Consider the following 20,138-nt stretch of genomic DNA (forward strand, 5'->3'; position numbering starts at 1 on the left):
TTTGTCCTCCTCCTCGTCTCTTTGACCTCCTCCTCCTCCTCCTCTCTTTGACCCCCACCTCCTCGCTTTGATCTCCTCCTCCTCTCTTTGTCCTCCTCCTCCTCTCTTTGACCTCCTCCTCCTCTCTTTGACCTCCTCCTCCTCTTTGACCTCCTCCTCCTCTCTTTGTCCTCCTCCTCCTCTCTTTGACCTCCTCCTCCTCCTCTCTTTAACCTCTTCCTCTCTCTCTTTGACCTCTTCCTTCCCACTTTGACCTCCTCCTCCTCTCTTTGACCTCCTCCTCCTCTCTCATTTTGACCTCTTCCTCCCCACTTTGATCTCCTCCTCCTCTCTTTGACCTCCTCCTCCTCTCTCTCTTTGACCTCTTCCTCCCCACTTTGACCTCCTCCTCCTCTCTTTGATCTCCTCCTTTCTTTTACCTCCTATCTAAAACAACCCCAGTAACTGATATAGAATCTTAGCATGTGTGTGATGCGGGTTACAGTATCAATATGACAGACTGGTTTAATCTGGTGTCGTCTGTGGACCCACCAAGACTGTGTTAGCCCGCTGAATCTTCAGGTCTTGGACAAGGTTAATCACCATGCAGGCATAGTTCATCAAACCCCTGCCCCACACACACACACACACACACACACACACACACACACACACACACACACACACACACACACACACACACACACACACACACACACACACACACACACACACACACACACACACACACACACGCACACACACACACACACACACACACACACACAGCCAAGGCAATATCATCGGGCATGAATCATTCTTAATCCTTGCTGAAAATGATCCAAATAAATGTCAACATTAACTAACCTTCATGAGCAAACATAAATAAACACCTGATCAATGTCATCAGTCATCCAACCGACCTTTGGATTATTTGTTTGGAGACACAATGGCATTTTATCATCTCTAATTGCTTTGCTCTCATTGTATTTTGTTATTAACCACCATTTACAAGAGGATGGTGTCCAACCATCATTGATATTATGGTCGCAATAACAGTATTTGAAATGTTACATCCTTTTTCTAAATCAAGACCGTAGAATTGCTGTTATCTAATGTAATCTAATTGTGAATGTCTCTACATGGATCATCATGCGATATGAATATGTTATACATTTTTTATGTGTGTGATATTGATATAAAGTAGTAACAAATGTGTGTGTAATATTTATACACAGTTACATTTGTAGTGTATTTGAGGTTTAAAAAGGCCTCTGAAGTTTGTAATTTCCACTTTGAAATTTCAGACTTGATTTTCCCTACAAATGTCCATTAATTATAATCTGGCACTGAGGGCAAGGAAGTAAACAAGTTAGCGCCACACAGTGTGGCAGATCCCACCGGTGTAGTAGCATAAAGCGTGCATCACTGCTCTACTTCCCTGTCTAATTTCCTTCAGCTCCTGGGGCCCACTTTCCTTCTCTTTCACACATGCTTTTGTTTTCATGTCAGGATAGTGTCTCCATAACTGTGTCATGTATCTTTCTTAGTGTGGTGTGTGTGTGTGTGTGTGCCTGTATGTCTGTCTGCAGGACTTGTACTGAGAACTTCATCTGAAGAATAACCCAAGATTCAACAGTAGATCCACGTCTAGAAACAATTAATGGAACTGTGCCGGCATGCGGAGGCCATATTTGGTATTGGTGTGAGGAGAGAGTGCTGTGAGGAGGGAGTGGTGTGAGGTGGGAGTGGTGTGAGTGTGCATGCTCCTCATGTTCTACAATAGTCACTATAGACACTTGGCCCTGTGCATGTAGGAGGGTGAACTGATTCCAGACCTGTGCATGTAGGAGGTTAATATGATTCCAGACCTGTGCATGTAGATAGGGAAGCTGATTGGAGACCTGTGCATGCAGGAGGTAAACTGATTCCAGACTTGTGCATGTACGTATTCTACCTCTTGAGGAGAGCTTGAAGACAGATGGAGACTAATGCATTTCGAACAGCAAATTACGATTGTGTGTACTGCATAGCTCAGCACATGTTTTGATTCTGCTCCGTACGTTTTATTTCAGTTGGAACGGGTGCAGGAAATTAACGTTGTCTGGATGAAGATGGCCCTAGACTAGAAATGAGACTTTTCACTGGTTAGTTATGTGGGAATGTCTAGACCACCTCCCCTGTTCATTTATTATCCTGTGTGAATCACGCTCCAGAGTCCGTATCTGCGTGGACTCTAGCTATCTACCAGACACACTCCCCTATGTACAACATGCTCAGCATCTCAAATCTCTGCCCTCACAGGGATTGTATTCAAATGAAGCACAATAAGAGAGAAGGTAAAAGAGCCTTGCTGTGTGATTCAAAATGACAGAACCCAATTGATTTTCTATCCCTTTGATTAATTTATCTTCCCCTTGTTGTGCATTAGAAAATTGCTGAATGGCATTCAGTCGGATTAAAACCGCAAACCGTACTTTTCATAATTTGACAGGTAATTGGCATGAGGTAGACTTCTAAATGATTGCACATTACAGGATTTTTTCAAAGACACACGCGAGCACACACACACACACACACACACACACACACACACACACACACACACACACACACACACACACACACATACACACACACACACACACACACACAGAAAGAGAGAAAGAGAGAAAGAGAGTAACAGGTATATAATCATGTACATATTAAAAACAGTTGCAGACCTACATGTGAACAACAACATTATATTACCAATATACTCAACATACTGTCCTGTTTAAAGACAGTCAGTTGCATGGTAAGAACAGACGTGTAAACAACTAAACACAACAATGGACAACCAAACAGTTGGCAGTGGATAAAACGTTTACTCATTCCTCATCGGTCCACTTTGGCAACACCAAAAAAGACAATCATTGACAATCTCTAAATTTATAAATAACTAAACATATTTACAAAAGTGTGGGAAGCATTACAGTCATTCATTGTGCATGAGAAAGACACCCCCTGCATGGAAATAATTATTTCACAACTGGTCAACAACTATTTTTACAGCATGCTTTAACCAGAATGCTTTGCTCCCTGTGCCCTTACTGTGCACATATTAAATATTTAGATGAGTCGTTGTGTTGCAAGCCGAGTACGATCCGGAAACGCGATATTACAATGATAACCTGCATCTAGTAAACATCCGTGAAGGTAGCCTCCTGCCTTCCACATTGCGACGTGTAATTTCTTATTCATCAGTTTGAATTTAGAAAAATATAACATGCACCAACTGTAGGCATCTTTTGGAGGTTTAATCATTCATGATGGGAAAATTGTTCCTTTATGTGCAATAAATATTGATTTAGAGCTCATACATAACTGAATGTGCCGAGACTTGTAGAGTCCCCACACCACCCACATTTTACTGTTGTTATCCACTGCTGTCTTTCACAGCTAACTTAGCATTGCTCATTTTCAGGAATTACCTCAACAGGATTTATACACCGTTATACCCCCTTCTTCCTGGGCTGTTGGAGTCTAAAACTCTTGCATGGGGAGCCTAAAATCTTCCTGCTCCATGTGAAAGTGTGCTGAAGTGGTGACAGGAAAATAGCTGCGAATGGCGCACTTTCATTGTCATGTTTTACTTATTCTTCAGGAAGGATCTTTCAAATATTATTTCAGACGGATGTATTAATAGTGCAATTCAGTGATTATTGATGCTAGTAGAATCTTTGAATACAGTTTTATTATGAATTATTTAGCCTTTTATAAGGGTTTTATGAATGTTCCGTACAGAAGTGTGCCAACAGTAAAGTGTTGCCCAGTTGTACTCATACAGATGCACCAATGAGGAAGAAGTCACAACATTTAGAAACGTCACACAGTCCATAATTGAATATACCCTGGGGTAACCAAGCGTATAAATGAGACTCAGTCCACTACACTAGCTTCCAGTTGTCTTTAGAGTCAAGCGATTCAAAGGTGAGACAAAGTGAGAGCATGGCTTTGTCTCATCCGTTATCATCAGATCCGCTCCCAGGTGACTGGGCACCCCAGGATCCTGCTGTCATTTTTATTTGCTCTTTTTGTTGAGAGTTTGTCCTGCACGAGGTGAGGGCCAATGAGGCGCAGCGGCTATGATGGATTTCCGCCCTGGCTCAAATGGAGACACTGTCATAGATTGGCACGGATATTGCAGTGAGCCTCAGAGGCCAAAGGAATACAAATCACTTACGCCCATAATGTACTACCTCCAAATTGACCTATTGCTATGGATAACGCTTTTGAGTAACATCTTAACAAAGTAAAAGTATGATTCTATCATATGTTAGGATCTCTACACCAGTCCTCTGCCTCGAATTAGTATCCAGTCCCGAACATTGGCTTCATCCCCTAGCGTTCTCCAGAGACTAAACAAACCAAAACGTCTCAGACAGTAGCCAAGCACGATTTTGAACATCAGAAGTTGGCATACAACCAAAGCGCAGCAAAACACATAAAGAGAAGAACACTGTCAGTCTTGTTCCTTCACAAACACACCATCTATAAGATTCCCTACCTTTCCGTTGGTACACGGGTGTAGCACAAGGGCATTTAGCAAAATAACAAAACGGTAAACATTACAGGTATCCAGTTTTCTAAGGCCTTAACAGTGAGGCATGGTTGATTTTGCAAAAGTTTCCAGCAGCATTCTCATACTTCCTTTCGAGACAATCCCAAAAGAGCCACTGTTTCTCAATAAGCAGAGGTACCAGCTGATTGGCCAACCAGCACTGTTCGACAGCAATCACCTGTGCCTTGGCTGCCCAATTACCCACAAGTCCATGGGGTCCTTCGTTACCCAGAAGCCCCAAGGCTCCTGTGCCAATCTCTTAATGAGCAAGCCAGACCTTTTCCCAGTATGGGCCTGTAACACTTCAGCCTTGGACTGCACAACTTTACAAAACAAAGTAACTACAATATCCTGTTAGGAACTGAAAACTAATATGATTTCACAAATCTTCCATTTCTGTGTCAAAAGTAAGTTTACCTCAACGTTCATTTCTTATTTTATTCGCACTCTATCTTTATATTATTTTCTTTCTTGTAGTTAACGTGAAGTAATCTGTTAAATTCAAATACTGTAGTTAATGTACAAATATATTTAAAATGGATATTAAGCCGAATCGATGAACTTGAGTGACTTTGGCATAAATAAATACACTATTTTACCCATCTGTTGAATTATCAACTTATAACTTTAGCAATAAACAGGATAAAACACAAGACTGAGATATGACCAGAGAGAGAGAGAGAGAAAGCGAGAGAGAGAGTAATAAGATAGGAAAAACAAATGGAAATATGTCATTTCCCAGCACGACTTGCATACAGTCACTCAAGTCTTGCATTATTTAGCATCATTTAAACTGCAACATGTCACACTCTCTTTAAGGACCAATCTACAGGCTCTGTGACAGATGCCCATGTCCACTGTGACCAGACTGTCAAACCTCATCGTTGTCTTGACAACAGTAATCACTACTGTGTAGCTACTGTCACAAATTGTCTCATTGTGGTGCAGTTATGGCAAGGATGTTTTCATAGATTGTTGTCACAGCTGTTGTATGTACCAATCCCACCATGGCTGCCTGCTGCAGGGCACAACATTGAGGAGCGCCAGGATAAATGTGCAGACCCAGATCTCACCCTGTTTACAGACTATCGTCATGGTTGTTGTATTTTGAAATGGCTGTGTCATCCAATGTCTTGTCGGTGTTACGGAGTGTTGAGAGTCGAAAGTGTGTGTCTCGGCTCAGAACAGCCAGTCAATACAACAGACTCCCTCATTCCCCTTGCCCTCTATGTGCAAAAGTAGAACCAAATGTCTAGCAATAAGTCCCAACGCCATACGCCACCATGCAGTGAGAGAAAGTACTGTTCAGAAAAGTGCTAAAAATTATACCACGAGGAGAAGAAAGGGAGAGAGAAAGATAAGGGATGAGAAATCAATGGAGGGGGGAGCTGGGGGGGTATTGAAAGTGTGCAGCTTCACATGGAACACATTATCATCGCAGTACAAAAGGCCAAATATATTCAGTGCTTTTCAGTGCCACAAAGCTGATTAATGCAAGGTAGCCCCATTGTGAGGAAAATCTCTTCATGGCTGTAAAGCAAGTGATTTCATATCCTTAATTTAAGATTACACTGTAAGTGCATAATCAGCTGATGCTTAATCATAGGCATGGTGCCCTCCATGTTTCCTGCAACCTCCCTGCGCTCACAGCAGCAGAAACAGGTTATGAAAACCACTGAAAAGCCTGCAAGAAATCTCTTCCAAAGTAATCGCCTTAAACAGCCTCGTGAAGACCGTGGCAATACTAGGGGAGTGGACTGTTCAGATGTTATGTTATTGCAGTGCCCTGTTTCTGAAGAGCGGAAAAGGGGGAGAATTAGATTGGAAGAAGTAGAATGAGGCAAAAGAGGATGAGCTGGTGGTAATGAATCAATTCTGAGAAGGATTTTTAGAGTACATCTTCAGTTTATCGTTCATATACTGTAATCATATTACCAGGGGGCCATTTTAATGATCTTGTAATGGATAAAGATACATGCTTCTGATTCCAATGTAAGTGGATACGTGATAATTCATTTATTTTCTGTGAATCTGTAATGTTAGAAAGAACAACTTTGTAAATCCCATACAGTCCTATGCCCTAGTTTTTATAGTAGTGAAACTATCCATCAAAAATGGTGAATGATTAATTTGCTGAGAGTTTGCATTGTAGTCATACAGTTTCAGGTGAACACGATGCAGCACTCATACAAGACTCAACCAGCGAGGAATGGCTGTCTTTTCAAGCAATGAGTTTGACTCCCAGGAAACATTAGCTCACATGTTTTATTTTTACCCATCAGGTCCTAAGAGGCCTAGGGAGAAATGTGGAAGTAGACATATGAAAACCAGCAGTCAGATTTCCCGTGCTTTGGAGGAGGAAGAGGCGACCCAGCAGAGTGGGAGATAATGGAGAATTTATGTCCTCTCCCAAAGTTGGAGTTAATTCTCTTTAGCGCAACACTCAGGCGCTAACCTGCACAGAGTATGAAATCCGGACGTGCTCCAAACCAACAGATGCATAATTAATGAATGGAGCTTTCCACCTCACGGCTGGACATAATTGCTCTTAGCACTGTTAATGTTTTATGATTTAATAGTGGCGGCATCCTAACATTTTGCTGAGATGCCTACCTTTGAATCTCTGAAAGTCACCGTTCGATGCTTGTGTCCATAGAGAGGGTGGGAAATGAAAAGGAATGCTCATGCTTCAGTGACAAACCAACATAGGCCTATTATACATTTTCTGCTTTGAAGAGCAGAAATGAAATGTGTTTTTAAGAACTTTGCTACGGGGACTCGACGGTCGTCTAGGGACACGCACGCACAGGAAAAGCTAACACAAAGCGTACTCATCAACCACCACTGCAACAATAAAATGTTAAGTTGGAAGGAAAGAAACTCAACTACATTGATATTGTTTTTGTCATTAGCATCTATAAACTACATCAATGTAGTTGAGTTTCTTTCCCTCCAACTTGACATTTTTCTGTTGCAGTGGTGGTTGATGCAAACACTTTGTGCTATTCACATGAATCACTTCCGAGTCAGTTACTCATGTGTCTTTAGCCTGCGCTGATTGGTCTATCTAAACAACTTCTCACTTGACTACAGCAACCAATCAGCAACCAGTCATGCTTTGGAGCTTCCAATTAAATTCTCCTTTTTTGGGGGCTAATGAGGGTGCACCCTTCCTATAGGTTAATTATGTTGTTACTGGATTGTTGATGAGATTGTTTGATGAAATATGAGTGTAATAAAATACATGGCCAGGGGCTGTATTTAAATAAGTTAAAAAGATCACATCGGCTTGTATATATCAGCGCTGTCATAACATAAATGTTAACACTGATATGGAGTGGCAAAATAGGTCCATGCAGGCTGGGGACAGGATTGAAAAAGGCTTAGACACAGGTAAGTATGTGAAGGAGCCCATTCATTCCAAAATGTTATTTCTATGCAAATGAATTAGTAGCAAAATGGAGGTAGTGACTACACCCGCACGTTGCCATGGGGATGAGGATGACAATCTCATAACTAAAGGACAAAAAAAGAGGGATATTAAAGGAACAAAACGTTTTGGGGAAGTTGTTGTAAAACCGCCTTGGAAGAAAGACATGTCAAGAACTTTGTTCTAACACGGCGTGTTCTGTCTTCCTTATAGTGAACCAGAGAATAACAATCAGAAAACTGCCCATCATTTTATTTGTAAAGGATTGTTTTTGCTATTTCCTTTTTCCCTCGATGGAAAGCTCAAATATTTGACTTGTGGCCTGCCTTTGAACCATTGCCAGAGCCTGTTGGTTGGGTGAGGCACTCTGGGTCACAGCTGCCAAATTCAGAGTATGAAAATTAAAATGAACTTGATTGCTGCCTAAAAATGTCTAATCTCATAAAAAGTCTGGATCCTGACTGGGGAACGCTGGGGAGCACTGAGACGCAAAACGACTTGAAAAGCTTTTTTCTATCTTAATGCTCTCGACATCCCTTTATCACAGCAAGTCCATGTGCCACTGGCTGCAAGAGTAACATGCATGCCCGATGGCCTGGCAGGAGAACCCAGTGGAACTATGGGGGGGAACATGGGCAGCCCATTACATTATGTTGCACATTTTCACTGCATTCCCACTGAATAAAACAACACTAAATATTTCAACTCATGAATCTCCTCTGGAATAATTCAGCTTTTGTTTTTTACATGCTTTCCCTACTGTAGTTAATATTAAAGAACCAGTCAGAAACATCTAAATGGATAAAGCATTGTGCATGATGGAGGGTCTCTTGGGCATGTTGGCCCACTAAACAACATAAAAATCAACTGCAGGGTATTCTGAAAGTGCATACCCATGCAGGAATATACACATGTATACAGTATACTGTATGCACATGTAACAATGCAATATTTTATTCTGTATACTTATGTAAATAAGGTACTTCTGTTTTGTATTTTTAATACATTTGCTAAAATAAAAATAAAACATGTGTATTCGCTTTGTTATTATGGGGTATTGTTAGTAGGTTGATGAGGAAAATAATAATTTTATCCATTTTAAAATAAGGCTGCTACAACAAAATGTGGAAAAAGTCAAGGGGTCCGAATACTTTCCGAATGTACTGTATATAGTGTACACACATGTAAACATGCATTCTTATATTTTGGTTATACAGTTGATGCACCAATGATCTCCTGAGATAAGCCTGGAAAAAATATGCCGATTGATATTTTAAAATTCAATCAATTAAATGTTATCTCACTCATCCCTCATGTTAATATTTTTATGACATAGTTTACAGTATAGAAATAAGCTACTGGGATTTAATGACTTTTTTATCAGCATACAAGATTCTGAACACAAAGGTTGATTCATACTGTATACTCTCTCAATAATTATGACATTCAGTTATTAACTTAACCTTCCACTTGTCACATAACTCTCCTGAATGGGCTTATTTTATTTCCTTTTCCACTGTCTCCTCCTTACGAACCCAAAGATGATAACACAACGTTGAAAAACATTCTTGCCTAATTAGTAAAGTCCAAAAAAAAAAAATGGCTGCCAGAAGGGATGTTTGTGTGATGAATGAATGGTTCAGGCTCCCTCTGGTAATGGCAGACAAACAACAGAACAGTATCATTGTCCTGTTTAATAGGGGCCAGGGTTGTTGTCCTCTTTCATAGCGGCCAGTGTTTTTTTCCTGTTTCATAAGGGTCAGCGTCGTTTGCTGTTTCATAAGGGTCAGCGTCGTTTTCCTGTTTCATAGGGGTCAGTGTTGTTTTCCTGTTTCGTAAGGGTCAGCGTCGTTTTCCTGTTTCATAAGGGTTTGTGTTGTTTTCCTGTTTCATAAGGGTCTGCGTCGTTTTCCTGTTTCATAGGGGTCAGTGTTGTTTTCCTGTTTCGTAAGGGTCAGCGTCGTTTTCCTGTTTCATAAGGGTCAGCGTCGTTTTCCTGTTTCATAGGGGTCAGTGTTGTTTTCCTGTTTCATAAGGGTCAGCGTCGTTTTCCTGTTTCATAGGGGTCAGTGTTGTTTTCCTGTTTCATAAGGGTCAGCGTCGTTTTCCTGTTTCATAGGGGTCAGTGTTGTTTTCCTGTTTCGTAAGGGTCAGCGTCGTTTTCCTGTTTCATAAGGGTCAGTGTTGTTTTCCTGTTTCGTAAGGGTCAGTGTTGTTTTCCTGTTTCATAAGGGTCAGCGTCGTTTTCCTGTTTCGTAAGGGTCAGCGTTGTTTTCCTGTTTCATAAGGGTCAGCGTCGTTTTCCTGTTTCATAGGGGTCAGTGTTGTTTTCCTGTTTCGTAAGGGTCAGCGTCGTTTTCCTGTTTCATAGGGGTCAGTGTTGTTTTCCTGTTTCGTAAGGGTCAGCGTCGTTTTCGTGTTTCATAGGGGTCAGTGTTGTTTTCCTCTTTCATAAGGGTCAGCGTTGTTTTCCTGTTTCATAGGGGTCAGTGTTGTTTTCCTGTTTCGTAAGGGTCAGCGTCGTTTTCCTGTTTCATAAGGGTCAATGTTGTTTTCCTGTTTCATAAGGGTCAGCGTTGTGTTCCTGTTTCATAGGGGTCAGTGTCGTTTTCCTGTTTCATAAGGGTCAGTGTCGTATTCCTGTTTCATAGGGGCTAGTGTTGTTTTTCTTTTGCGTAGGTGTCAGTGTCATTGTCCTGTTTCATAGGGGTAAGTGTCATTGTCCTGTTTCATAGGGGTAAGTGTCATTGTCCTGTTTCATAGGGGCCAGTGTTGTTTTTCTTTTTCATAGGTGTCAGTGTCGTTGTCCTGTTATCATAGCGGCCAGTGTTGTTTTCCTGTTTCACAAGGGTCAGTGTTGTTTTCCTGTTTCATAGGTGTCAGTGTCGTTGTCCTGGTTCATAGGGGTCAGTGTTGTTTTCCTGTTTCATAGGGGCCAGTGTTGTTTTCCTTGTTCATGGGGGCAGTGTTGTTTTCCTGTTTCATAGGTGTCAGTGTCGTTGTACTGTTTCATAGGGGTCAGTGTTGTTTTCCTGTTTCACAGGGGTCAGTGTCATCGTCCTGTTTCATAGGTGTCAGTGTCGTTGTACTGTTTCATTGGGGTCAGTGTTGTTTTCCTGTTTCATAGTGGTCACTGTCGTTGTCCTGTTTCATAGGGGTCAGTGTCATCGTCCTGTTTCATAGTGGTCACTGTCGTTGTCCTGTTTCATAGGGGTAAGTGTCATTGTCCTGTTTCATAGGGGCCAGTGTTGTTTTTCTTTTTCATAGGTGTCAGTGTCCTTGTCCTGTTTCATAGTGGTCACTTTTGTTGTCCTGTTTCATAGGGGCCAGTATCATTGTCCTGTTTCATAGGGGTCATTGTCATTGTCCTGTTTCATAGGGGTCATTGTTGTTTTCCTGTTTCATAGGTGCCAGTATCGTTGTCCTCTTTTCATGGGGATCAAGCGAACCCTGGAGCACAGGTATTGAATTCTACTGTGTTGTTTTAGACTCACAAAGGTCTATGGGGCAAGTACTGTATGACCCCTGGCTTTAGATAATTCTCTAGAGCAGGTATTCCCAAACTGTACCCCCAGAGGTATGCGCAATGCCGTCCGGTGTACGACAAATAAAATGTGATTCACATTGAAAAAATAAATAAAAATGTCTTTAATACCTGTTTGGGCTGCAAGCCCCCAGTCGGGATCAATATGACAACAGCCACTTCAAGTTCAGCGAGCGAAATTCAAAATCTATTTTCTTTTAATATTTAACTTTCACACATTAACAAGTCCAATACAGCATTTGAAAGATAAACATCTTGTCAATCCAGCCAACATGTCCGATTTTTTAAATGTTTTACAGAGAAAACACCACATATATTTATGTTAGCTCACCACCAAATAAAAAAGAGGACAGACATTTTTCAGTAGGATGCAAGTAGCATGCACAAGCCAACCTAACTAACCTAGAACCAACCTAAATAACCTAGAAAAAACTACCTCAGATGACAGTCCTATAACATGTTACACAATAAATCTATGTTTTGTTCAAAAAATTTGCATATTTTAGCTATAAATCAGTTTTACATTACTGCTCTCATCATAGCTACAGTCTGAAATCGCACGGGAGTAGCCAGAGAAAATACAGACACCAACGTCAACTACTAATTATACATCATAAAACATTTCAGAAAAATATATGGTGGATAGCTAATGAAAGACAAAGATCGTGTGAATAGAGCCAATATTTCCGATATTACAGCGAAAACACAATATATCGTTATATTAGCTTACTACAGTAGCTAGCACACGGCAGCATTGATTCTAGTCAAACGGTAGCATAGCACAGTTCGACAGATATATGAAAAAGCATCCCAAATTGGGTCCTTATCTTTGTTGATCTTCCATCAGAATGTTCTCCAAGGGGTCCTTTGTTCAGAAACGTCTTTATTTCGATCCAGAACGAACGATTTCCCTCTTGAATTAGCAAACACACTGGCAGTGCGACGCTAACCTCTCAATCTTGACAAAATTCAACCACGTACCTATGTGAGAGTGAATTCTTGACCCTCACTAGCATGAAAACTAAATACAGGCACAGACTGTGTGTGGAAAATGATATACGGACCCCCCATCCCGGATCCGGGATCATCCTCATCAGAAACGCTGACTAGCATAGCCTAGCCTACCGCCACAGGGATATCATATAATATAATTTCATGAAATCACAAGTCTAATACAGCAAATGAAAGATAAACATCTTGTGAATCCAGCCAACATGTCCGATTTTTTAAATGTTTTACAGCGAAAACACAACATATATTTATGTTAGCTCACCACAATAGCCCAACACACAACGCCATTTTTTCACCGCAAAGATAGCTATCACAAAACCCACAAATAGAGATAAAATTCATCACTAACCTTTGATCAACTTCATCAGATGACAGTCTTATGACATCATGTTATACAATACATTTATGTTTTGTTCGAAAATGTGCATATTTATAGCTATAAATCGTGGTTTTACATTGCCGCCATGGTCACAAATGGCACCAAAACAGCCAGAATAATTACAGAGAGCAATGTGAAATACAGAAATATTGGCCTCCCGGGTGGCGCAGTGGTCTAGGGCACTGCATCGCAGTGCTAACTGCGCCACCAGCCAGAGTCTCTGGGTTCGCCCCCAGGCTCTGTCGCAGCCGGCCGCGACCGGGAGGTCCGTGGGGCGACGCACAATTGGGCCAGCGTCGTCCGGGTTAGGGAGGGTTTGGCCGGTAGGGATTTCCTTGTCTCATCGCGCTCCAGCGACTCCTGTGGCGGGCTGGGCGCAGTGCACGCTAACCAAGGGGGGCCAGGTACACGGTGTTTCCTCCGACACATTGGTGCGTCTGGCTTCCGGGTTGGAGGCGCGCTGTGTTAAAGAAGCAGTGCGGCTTGGTTGGGTTGTGCTTCGGAGGACGCATAGCTTTCGACCTTCGTCTCTCCCGAGCCCGTACGGGAGTTGTAGCGATGAGACAAGATAGTAATTACTAGCGATTGGATACCACGAAAATTGGGGAGAAAAGGGGATAAAATCTATTTAAAAAAATAAAATAAAAATAAATACAGAAATATTCATCATAAAACTTTTATGAAAAAAGCATGTTGCATATATAATTAAAGATACACTGGTTCTTAATGCAACCGCTGTGTTAGATTTAAAAAAATAACTTTAGTACAAAGCACAGCATGCAATAATCTGAGACAGCGCTCAGCCATTCTACGCCATGTTGGAGTCCAAAGAGTCCACAAAAATACGAAATAACATCATAAATATTCCCTTACCTTTGATAAACTTTCATCAGAATGCAGTGCCAGGAATCCTGGTTCCACAATAAATCGTTGTTTTGTTTCAGAATGTTGTCACACCCTGGCCTTAGTTATCTTTGTTATCTGTAATATTTTGGTTAGGTCAGGGTGTGACAGGGGGGATGTGTGTGTGTATTTGTCTCGTCTTGGGTGGTTGTATGGTATAGGGGGGTTTAGTAGAGTGTATGGGTTTGTGTTGAGTGTAGGTGTCTAGGTATGTCTAAGGTTGCCTGAATGGTTCTCAATCAGAGACAGCTGTCATTCATTGTCTCTGATTGGGAGCCATATTTAAGGCAGCCATAGGCATTAGGTTAATGTGGGTAATTGTCTTCCTTGTCAGTGTTTGTTACCACACGGGACTGTATCGTTTGTGCTAGTCTGTACCTGTTCGTGCGTTCTTCGTGTTTATGTAGTTCATATGTTCAGGTCGGTCTACGTCGTTTTTTGTTTTGTAATTTTCCAAGTGTTTTTCGTGTTCGTCTTTATTTAAATAAATTCATTCATGTATTCCACCTACGCTGCATTTTGGTCCGACCCTTCTCGCTTCTCCTCATCCGAAGAGGAGGAAGAAATAGACGAACGTGACAGAATTACCCACCAAACTCGGACCAAGCAGCGTGTCAAGCAGCAGCAGGAGCAGCGCATACAGGATTCTTGGACTTGGGAGGAGATACTGGAAGGTAAGGGACCTTGGGCACAACCGGGAGAATATCGGCTCCCTCGTGAAGAGCTGGAGGCAGCTAAAGCCGAGAGGAGGCGATATGAGGAGGCAGCACGGAAGCAAGGCTGGAAGCCGCGAGTAAAACCCAAACATTTCTTGGGGGGAGGCTACAAGGGAGTGTGGCGAAGTCAGGTAGGAGACCTGCACCAACTCCCTATGCTTACCGTGGAGTGCGAGAGTACGGGCAGACACCGTGTTATGCGGAAGAGCGCATGATGTCTCCTGTACGTGTGCATAGCCCGGTGCGGGTTATTCCACCTCCCCGCACTGGCAGGGCTAGATTGAGTATTGAGCCAGATGCCATGAAGCCGGCTCAACGCGTCTGGTCTCCAGTGCGTCTCCTCGGGCCGGAATACATGGCACCAGCCTTACGCATGGTGTCCCCGGTTCGCCTACACAGCCCAGTGCGGGTTATTCCACCTCCCCGCACTGGTCGGGCTACGGAAAGCATACAACCAGGTAAGGTTGGGCAGGCTCAGTGCTCAAGGGAGCCAGTACGCCTGCATGGTCCGGTATATCCGGCGCCACCTCCCCGCCCCAGCCCAGTACCACCAGTGCCAACACCACGCACCAGGCTACCAGTGTCTCCAGAGCCCTGTTCCTCCTCCACGCACTCGCTCTATGGTGCGTCTCTCCAGCCCGATACCACCAGTTCCGGCACCACGCACCAAGCCTCCTGTGCGTCGCCAGAGTCCTATGCGTCCTATTGCTGCTGCCCGCACTAGCCTTGAGGTGCGTGTCCTTAGCCCGGTACCTCCAGTTCCGGTATCACGCACCAGGACTACTGTGCTCCTCAGCCGGCCAGAGTCTGCCGTCTGCCCAGTGCCGCCTGCACTGTCCGTCTGCCCAGAGCCGCCTGTGCTATCCGTCTGCCCAGAGCCGCCTGCGCTATCCATCTGTCCCAAGCCGTCAGAGCTGCCCGTCTGTCCCGAGCCGTCAGAGCTGCCCGTCTGTCCTGAGCCGTCAGAGCTGCCCGTCTGTCCCGAGCCGTCACAGCTGTCCGTCTGTCCCGAGCCGTCAGAGCTGCCAGTCTGTCCCGAGCCGCTAGAGCCGTCCGCCAGACAAGAGCAGCCAGAACCGTCAGCCAGCCAGGATCTGCCGGAGCCGTCAGCCAGCCAGGATCTGCCAGAGCCGCCAGTCAGCCAGGATCTGCCAGAGCCGCCAGTCAAACAGGACCTGCCAGAGCCGCCAGTCAGCCAGGATCTGCCAGAGCCACCAAAGTGGGTATTAACTATGGTGGAGTGGGGGCCACGTCCCGCACCCGAGCCGCCGCCGTAGGAAGGCTCACCCGCACCCTCCCCTTCTGTGTCAGGTTTTGAGTCCGCACCTTTGGGGGGGGGGGGGGTACTGTCACGCCCTGGCCTTAGTTATCTTTGTTTTCTGTAATACTTTGGTTAGGTCAGGGTGTGACAGGGGGGATGTGACAGGGGGGACACTTCATTCCACGTTCTACTGCCTGTTGACATCTAGTGGAAGGCGTATGAAGTACATACAGAGCCATAAATAAAAGACAATTGAATAGGCAATGCCTTTCACAGAGACCCATTTCAGAATTTTCACTTCCTGTTTGGAAGTTTGCCTGCCAAATGAGTTCTGTTTTACTCGCAGATATAATTCAAACAGTTTTAGAAACTTCAGAGTGGTTTCTATCCAATAATATGCATATCATATGATCTAGGACAGAGTACGAGGCCGTTTAAATTGGGCACAATTTTATCCAGAAGTGAAAAGGGCGCCCCCTATTTCCAAGAGGTTAAGACTTAGACTTTCTCCAATACAACCCATCCATTCAAGCACAACCTTCTCTTTAACCTGTGGTGAGTTACTCACAATTTCCGATGAACAAATACGTTTTTATATGTAAGATGGTTAAATAAAGAGGAACATGATGATTATTATTATTATATTATTATTTGTGCCCTATAAGAGCTCTTTGTCACTTCCCACAAGCCGGGTTGTGACAAATACTCACAGACTTACAATGATGGGGGGAAAAAAACATTTGAGAGTGCGCTGACCCCGGTGCTAGAGGGGGTATGCAGCTGGAGGTTGAATGTTTGTAGAGATACGCGACAATAAAAAGTTTGGGAACCATTGTTCTAGAGCATTGAGTGTAGGGCTAGCAAGAAACATGATATAATACATATAGAAAAAGACTATACTTTGACCAGTCCAGTGAATAGCTTAGAATGAATTAAGATACACTACATTCATTAGCCGTTTACCCATTGTTGTGCTGTGGCCAGTGGTCACAAGCTGATCCCTAAATCAGGTAATAACTTCAAAACCCTAATATCCTAGCACTTAGCCCATCTCACCACAACGTACGGTAGGCTAATGACTGAACCAATGAATGCCCATTTGGCATTCAGCTTTAAGCGAGTTCAAAGGAACCACTCCATGGACACTATTGGAAATGCTATTTGTGGTGGCTGTAAAAGCTAGTGAATCTCATTAAAAGTGGATGTCTGTGGTCAAACTCCTTTCCTTTCTTGCCAGTGTGGGCAGGTCATGGAAATGAACCAGCACACTGTGTTCTGTGCACGGCACTCTGCATATTAATTCAGCCCAACTCATTTACTAGGTTATTCTATTCTGCTCACTTGTAGTTGATTATGTAGCACTCTCACTTCAGCAGACAGGGCCAATTTGCTCTTATTCACAGGCAATTCAGAGTGTATTTGTTTAGTTTTCCAGGAAGAGACTCTTCATGTATGCAAAGTCGGAACATGGCTTCCTCAGTCGCCGTGGCATTGTTTACATTAACCAGCTGCACTGGAGCATGGGAATACTTGTGTTCCTCAACGTCAGGGCCACAAGCCCTTTGAGGAGCGTATTTAAAAATATATACTTTTATGCTAAAGGCCTCTAAAAGGCGTGATGGGCAAGTGGTGACCGCCTCCTCTGGTCTTCAGTGGCTCCGGGCGAGGCATCAATAAACAATGAGGATTGGATCAGATGAAAAGCTGGAGGACTTCTTCATTAACAGTCTGTGAAAGCCTGTCTCGGGTGTCAGTCTCCACTTCTCCTTTGATCACAAATGAGTCCCCCCGTCTCTGGGTATTTCAATCCAGAAGACTCGGTCAGTGATCTGTCTCTTACCGTCTTTCATGTCTCAAGTCTACATGTCTCCTTCTGTACGTGTCACCTCCAGTAATTTCCAGGCTTTTTCAACTTGTCCTCTTAATTACCTGGTATAGGCTCACATAATCAAAAGAGCAAAGTCTGAGAGAGTAAAAGAGAGTACAACCTGAACGTGCAAAACATGACTTACCGGAATGTACAGGAGTCTTTAACAGGTGACATCTTGATGCCAATTATACGGGGTGAAAGCGTTGTCCATGTTCATCATGGCACAGTGAATAATTTGAAGTGTTCATCCTTACCTTTAGGAGATGTGATATGACTTTTCTTTGATATGACATATCAGACGATGCACATCTCCTCTCAAACCTTCATCGTCATGTGTGAATGTCAATCTCACCACAGCGTGCAGATGTACAAGCTGTATCACAATTGAATGGTTGTATTCAAATCAAAGGTAGATAGATGTGAAGTAACCTTCTGTTTGTACATGTATTATTTTCAAGGTAAATGTTCCTTATAGTTTATATTGTACCTACTGTACCTACAATGACGTTGAAAATGTGTCACTACCATCATCGTGAATGATACCTTCATCACCATAACTATCAACACCGTCATTCCTAATCACCATATTTCTCAATACCTGCACCTTATTCACCAATAAAACCAAGACCACTGAGCAGTGTGAGGACATGGACATCTGCCTCAGAGTCAGAGCCCATCCTCAGCACAGCTCAAATGTGATGTTCAGGAGGCGAATCTCCCAAGACGATACATGAGTGGAATATCATCCACAGCCATATGCTGCTTCTAAAAGCTTCCCCTGTTCCCCTCTTTGCATTGAGATGGGGGAGTTTAAAGAGGGGCAGCAGCGAACTGAAAGAGCTCATTAAAAGAAGCACATCTAACATGTGTTCAGGAGCCCGCTACTCTTTACCCCTGCAGCGGTCCAATTACTTCCCCCCCATACCATCCCACTTCTACCCCCTCCTCCCAAACTGCTGACCGGAGCGCCTGTTGTTTCCTCTTTGCCTGCCATTTTAACACTTAGCATCACAGCTTTTACTTGCCTCCATTCGGAACACCATAGCGTTAGCAATGAAACGCCACATCTGCAGAAAGCGGGCCTCCATCTCAGACCGGGCCTATTCTCATTAGTGTCTGGAAGAGGTCCAAAGTTAAATGAAAGGAGAGGGGTGGTGTGGAGGGCAGCAAGGGATAGGGGGAGGAAAAGAGAAGGAAAGAGGAGAGGGGGGTAAAGCAATCAAATGCTTTCTGATGGTGATAGATCGTAAGAGTGCCTCTCAAATAATGGTTCCTTTGGGATTCCCTCTTTTTCAGTTGTGCTGATGTAAGAATTTGATGTGTGGGGATTGCATTTGAAAGCTCCACATGGTTACTGGTGAATGATGGAGAATACGTGTGTGGCTGTGACAGATTTTGACAATATAGTGATGGAGTCAGTCAACGTCCTGAGGCATGACAGAAGTGTTTACGAGTTTGAATAACCCATGAACCATGCAGATGATCTGACCCCATTGACCTTTTGACCCAGTGTGGTGTTTACCTCAGTGTCTTGCATGAACAGATGAGCATGATCCATTCAAAAGAATAACAAAAAAATCTACAGTTCAGCCAATGACATCTTACTAAATAAAATGTATTTGTTTAGTGTATACCAACGTACGTGATGTTTCCCTCCCTTGTCTTGAAGCTCCAGCCACTCGCCTCACCCTCAGACTTAGTCCCTTTCCCTCTCTCCTTCACTATTCATTCCCTCCCTCTTATCAATCAGAAGTGTCTGAGCATGGCACCTCAGACATCCAATCCCAGACATAGATCTCCTGTGAGTATTAAACAAACATACCCCCAGAATAAGGTGGTGGAGGAGAGTTTGATGGCAGGAGAGATAGGAGAACAGACAGGTGGAGGGCTGAAGCACAGGTCAGAGTGGCAAGGCAAAGCAAGGAAAAGAAGTCCATACCTCTTGACAGAAAGAACCATGAGATTAAAGAGGCCGTTAAAACCATGGCAATGGAAGAGATGTGTCCAGACTGGACATCTGAAAATGAGTGATTAGGCAGGGGAGAGCTGGGGTGGCTTTGGTAAGTGACGAAAGACGGTGAGTGATTTTGTCACCACTCGTGACAGTACCCCCCTCTGGCACCATGGTAGCAACAAGCTGTGTTAACAGGTCTGAGATGGAAGTAAATAACAGAGAGAGAGAAGGGGGAAAGGAAGCATTTTGCATAGGACCGACGAGGGATCCTCGTGTGTGTGTGTGCGTATGTGTGTGTGCGTATGTGTGTGTGTGTATGTGTGTGTGCGTTTGCATTTTTGTGTGCATGGCTTCTTGTACATACACTAAAGATTTCTGAAGTGTAATCCAAGTCAGACTGTTTTACAAGTGAAACCGTTCAGTATTTCCTATCTCAGGGTTGGGTGATATGCATTTGTGAAGCTCTGTCAGTGCACAAGCACTTATCT

Source organism: Salvelinus fontinalis, chromosome 6 (assembly GCF_029448725.1).
Source record: "Salvelinus fontinalis isolate EN_2023a chromosome 6, ASM2944872v1, whole genome shotgun sequence".
NCBI classification, from domain to species: Eukaryota; Metazoa; Chordata; class Actinopteri; order Salmoniformes; family Salmonidae; genus Salvelinus; species Salvelinus fontinalis.